The sequence below is a fragment of the Delphinus delphis genome, chromosome 4, assembly GCF_949987515.2.
Source record: "Delphinus delphis chromosome 4, mDelDel1.2, whole genome shotgun sequence".
NCBI classification, from domain to species: Eukaryota; Metazoa; Chordata; class Mammalia; order Artiodactyla; family Delphinidae; genus Delphinus; species Delphinus delphis.
The window spans coordinates 76,204,800-76,210,529 of NC_082686.1; the positions used below are offsets into that span (position 1 = coordinate 76,204,800).

Consider the following 5,730-nt stretch of genomic DNA (forward strand, 5'->3'; position numbering starts at 1 on the left):
ATATTATCATTTTCACTTTCTCTTTATTCTTTTACCTTTTTAGAGCAGTGTTTTAAACGCTGACTGAAATTAGAATCAACAGAGCAGTTTTACTGAAAATACTGATGCCCAAGCCTAAGGCCCAGGTCAGATACAACACGATCTGGAAAAACTATGGGCATTAAAAAAAAAAGTCCTGGGAGTAACAACCTTGTGCGCACCTGCGGGCTCAGCGTGGCACAGATTCATTGCCTCTGAACATCCATCTGTCCATTTGGTCATCCAGCGGGAAAGGGCTCCAGCCACCCTAGGGCAGCCGCCACCCAGGGGCCCGCGACCAGGAGATCTGAAAGCGCTGCTGACTCTCGCAGGCCCGGGCAAGGGACACCACCATGCAGATGTGCGCCGGTGCCTGTGGATTGCGTCTGGGTTGCGGAGTCCGAGGCTGCCACCGCCTGGCTGGGGGCGCGGGGCCCCGGGTGGGCTCCGCGGGGCCGCTACAGCAGTAGCGGCGGGGATAGCGGGGCGGCTGTGCTCGCGTCCCCTGCAGCTCCTCCTGCCTAGACACGACGACTTTGCTCAGAGGCATATCGACCCCGGGGACAAAGACCAGAGGAGATGTTATTGGCCCTGGGGCTGGCGAGAGTAGATGAACTGAGAGAAAAGAACATTTCTGCCAGCATCCTCTTGAAAAGACCCTTGAAAATGGATGACCCCGTCTGTGAAAATGATACCCTTACAACTCTGCATGCCATTTCCAGCAAGAAGCAGATCTGGAGATTGTATATTAGCATGGGCTATTATAGCTGCTCAGTGCTACAGACAATTTTGTCTAACTTAACTGGAGAACTCAAGGTGGATCACCCAGTATGCTCAGTACCAGCCAGAGGTGTCTCAGAGGAGAGAGGACAGTTTACTCAACTACCAGACCATGGTGTGTGACATCACAGGTATGGGCGTGGTTAATGCTTTCTGCTGGATGAGGCCACCACGGGTGCAGAGGCAATGCAGCTCTGCCACAGACACAACAAGAGGAGGAAGTTTTTTGTTGACCCCCGTTGCCATCCACAGACAATAGCTGTCATCCAGATTCAAGCAAGTATGCTGGAGTCCTCACTGAACTGAAGTTACCCCATGAAATGGACTTCAGCAGAAAAGATTTCAGTGGAGTGCTGTTCTAGTACCTGGACACTGAGGGGAAAGTGGAAGGCTTCACAGAACTTGTGGAGTGCCCATCAGGCCGGGAGCTTGGCCTGCTGCACTGCTGATCTTTTAGCTCTGTGTAGCCTGAGGCTTCCTGGAGAACTGGGGGTAGAATTGCCCTGGGCAGCTCACAGAGATTAGAGTGCCACTAGGCTATAGCAGACCACATGCCTTTTCAGCTGTCAGAGAAAGCTTGGTGAGGATGATACCTGGAAGAATGGTGGGAGTAACAAGAGATGCCAGTGGAAAAGTAGTGTATCCTCTTGCTCTTCAAACCAGGGAGCAACACATCCAGAAAGACAAGGCTATCAGCAACATCTGTACAGCTCAGGTTCTCTTGGCGAATATGGCTACAATGTGTGCAATCTATCACGGGTCCCATGGACTGGAACATATTGCTAGGAGGGTACATAATGCCACTTTGATTTTGTCTGAACGTCTCAAGTGAGCAGGGCACCAACTCCAGCACGACTAGTTCTTTGACACTTTGAAGATTCAGTGTGGCTACTCAGTGAGTGAGGTTTTGGGCAGGGCCGCTCAGTGGCAAATAAATATTCAGCTCACTGAGGATGGTACACTTGGTATTTCTCTTAATGAAACAGTCAGTGAAAAAGATCTGCACGACTTGTGGACCTTTGGCTGTGAGTCGTCTGCAGAGCTGGTTGCTGAAAGCATGGGTGAGAAGCGGAGAGTTATCCTAAGGTCTGCCTTCAAGAGAATTAGCCCATTCCTCACACATCAAGTGTTCAACAGTTATCACTCTGAAACAAATATTGTCTGATATATGAAGAGATTGGAAAACAAAAGACCTTTCCCTTGTTCATAGCATGATTCCCCTGGGGTCCTGTACCATGAAGCTCAACAATTCATCAGAACTCGTGCCTATCACATGGATAGAATTTGCAAACATCCACCCCTTTGTGCCTCTGGATCAAGATCCAAGGGACCAGCAGCTTTTCTGAGAACTTGAGAAGGATTTGTGTGAACTCATGGGCTGTGACTGAATCTCTTTCCAGCCTAACAGTGGAGCCCAGGGGGAATATGCTGGGCTGGTCACTATCTGAGCCTACTTAGATGGGAAAGGAGAGAGACACATTCCAAAATCCGCAAATGGGACCAATTCTGCAAGTGCCCATGGCAGGCATGAAGATTCAGCCTGTGGAGGTAAATAAATACGGAAATATCGATGCAGCTCATTTCAAGGCTATGGTGGATAAACACAAGGAGAACCTGGCAGCAATCACGATTACATACCCATCCACCAGTGGAGTGTTTGAAGAGACCGTCAGAGACGTGTGTGAACTGATCCACCAACACGGAGGACAGATCTACCTGGACAGGGCAGATATGACCATTCATGTGGAATCTGTTGTCCTGGAGACTTTGGGTCTGATGTCTCACACGTAAATCTTCCCAAGACTTTCTGCATTCCCCCTGGAGGAGGCAGCCCTGGCATGGGGCCCATCGGAGTGAAGAAGCATTTTCTCCCTTTTCTGCCTAATCATCCCATCATTGCAGCAAAGCCAAGTGAAGACGCCCAGCCTTTGGGTACTGTCAGCACAGCCCCGTGGGGCTCCAGTTCCATCTTGCCCATTTCATGGGCTTATATTAAGATGATGGGAGGCAAGGGCCTTAAACAGGCCACAGAATTTGTTATAATAAATGCCAACTACATAGCCAAGCAATTAGAAAAACACTACAGAGTCCTTTTCCAGTGTGCAAGAGGTTACGTGGCTCATGAATTTGTTTTGGATATAAGACCCTTCAAAAAGTCTGCAAATATGGAGGCCATGGATGTGGCCAAGAGGCTTTAGGATTATGGATTTCATGCCCCTACCATGTCCTGGCCAGTGGCAGGCACTCTCATGACTGAGGCCACTGAGTCAGAAGACAAGGCAGAGTTGGATAGATTCTGTGATGCCAGGATCAGCATTCGGCAGGAAATCGCTGACATCGAGGAAGGCTGCATCAACCCCAGGGTCAATCCACTGAGGAGGTCTCCACACTCTTTGTCCTGTTTCATGTCCTCCCACTGGGATCGACCATATTCCAGAGAGGTGGCAGCCCCCCTTGATGAAACCAGAGAACAAATTCTGGCCAATCATCACCTGGATTGATGACGTCTGTGGAAATCAGCACATGGTTTGTACCTGTCCACCCATGGTTGTTTATGAATTCCCATTTTCTTTTTTTTTTTTTTTAATAAACAACAGAAATTTATTCCTCACAGTTCTGAAGGCTGGAAGTCCAAGATCAGGGTGCTGACATGGTGATGTGAGAGCCTTCTTCCAGGTTGCAGACTTCTAATTGTACCCTCACATGGCCAAGAGGGGAGGGATCTCTCTGTAGCCTCTTTTGTAAGGGCACTAATCCCATTTATGAGGGTTTCACCCTCGTGACCTAGTCACCTCCCAAGGGCCCCACCTCCTAATACAATCATCTTAGGGGTTAGGATTTCAACTTATGGATTTTGGGGGGTACAAACATTCAGACCATAGCAGTGACCAAATGAAATAAAGCTAGAAAGGATTTAAAGTGATTACCTCTAGGGAGTTCAGTGAAAATCATGTATGTTTTTCTAGTGGGATAGGAGAGAGGATACGTGTACTTTTCATTTGTAGTTCATTTCATCTTGTAGTTTGATTTTTTTAACCATGTACATGTTGTTCTACTTTGATAGTTTAAATTAAGTAGTTGGGAAAAAAGCACTTTAGTGTAAATGCCTCCTCCCATTACAAACCCTGAGACCCACAATTCCTAACTGCAAACCTTTTTTTCCCTCCTTAAAGGAAGGTTTAAGTTCTTCAGTAAGAGGCTAAGAACTAACACCTGAATAAATGAGTTACAAAGTATTAGGTGAAACCAAATGAAATTTTGACCAATGAAGATAGCAGTTTCATATCATTCAAATTAATATATGCTTTTTTCACTGAAAAAGTGCAAGTGAAGCCAGAACTGTAATTATAGCCTGTTATGCACCATACATTTAGTTTTTTATATTGATTTTCTACTTAATTTAATTAAAAAAAATTTTAAACCCCACAGAGCTCTGTCATAAACACAAAACTATTTTCAATTATAGAAAGGGCTAAGCCATCGGTCTCCAGAGAATTCTGGTTTACTTATTTTTAAAATTAATTTTTATTGGAGTATGATTGCTTTGCTTGCTTTTGTTTGATATGTCTCTTACAAAGCAACCTGCTAATTTAACTCAAAGTTGAAACTAAGAAGATGTCACATGAAGCCATCTATTAAATATTCAGGCCCCTTGTACATGTAATATGCTGAAATAATACACCCTGCAATTTTTCTATTTATTTCTTTCATGAAGAACTCTAACCGGAGAGGGGCCAGGAAGAATTTCCTTGTACAAGGGCAAAGTAGACTTAAGAACAATGTCTTATACTTAATCATTGTTTTTCAGCAAACCTTGAAAGTATCTGAATCTCAAAAGTTAGCCCTAGGCTTTTTTTTTTTTTTTAAAATAAAACTCAATGCTCCTCCCAAATTTGAGGTATTTGATTCTGAATTGAGAATCCTTCTTGAGAATTTTCATCCTATACCTGACAATTTATTCCTGATTGTTACTTTGAAGGACTAAAAGCTGTAGAGGATGTGTAGTTTCAAATTATAGTTCTTGATATTATAGTAGGATAAGCATGTTGCTCATAGACACCTAGATCTCTAGGGAAGGGACTCTCAAGATCAGCTGATCTGTTCACAAATGAGGAAACTGAGGCCTAAAGAGACTGAGAAATTTAGTCTACACAGAAAGTTAATGACATACATAAAGTGACCAGAGACTGTTCAGCTCCTGCTGAGACCTTTCTGTTACACTGTGCTGTTTCCTTAACTAAGAAATTCACCATCAAAAATATCCAGGGTGTTTTTTTTTTTAAAGAAACTAGTTAAAAGTGGACTTTTGTAAACCTAGAAAATCATGATTCTCCAGATATGAGTTCCCATTTTCTGAACAGAAGAGGGTCTCTTCTTAATCTTCTCTCCTTAGGTTCAAGTGACTGATTTGATGTGCTTTGGAGTGTCATTTTCCACCACAGACCCAAGTCGGGTTTTTGTTTTTTTTTTTTTTGTGCGGTACGCGGGCCTCTCACTGTTGTGGCCTCTCCTGTTGCGGAGCACAGGTTCCGGACGCGCAGGCTCAGCGGCCGTGGCTCACGGGCCCAGCCGCTCCGCGGCATGTGGGATCTTCCCAGACCGGGGCACGAACCCCTGTCCCCTGCATCGGCAGGCAGACTCTCAACCACTGTGCCACCAGGGAAACCCTCAGGTAGGGGTTTTTTATACTGTGTATATTTTTGTAATCTCTCTCAAGGTAAATGTAAATACAACTAGCACAGTGAGTGGCAGCTCATCGTTGGAAGATTGATTTGCGTTGGTGCCTCTGCTTTCACATGTAGCAGTTGATGTTCAAGTTGCCTTGACTGGGACCATTTAGTTTTTGCATAGAAAATTTGGGGTGTGATAGTAACTTTAACTTCAATGTAGCACGTATGCAGACATTACAGAGGCCATACTGGAGATCTGATA

General features: G+C 45.0%; 1 pseudogene; it reads left to right on the forward strand.

The window, feature by feature from the left end:
• The first annotated feature begins 371 nt into the window (after nt 1-371).
• LOC132424141 (glycine dehydrogenase (decarboxylating), mitochondrial-like) lies at nt 372-5,177 on the forward strand (annotated as a pseudogene).
• Nucleotides 5,178-5,730: the final 553 nt, after the last annotated feature.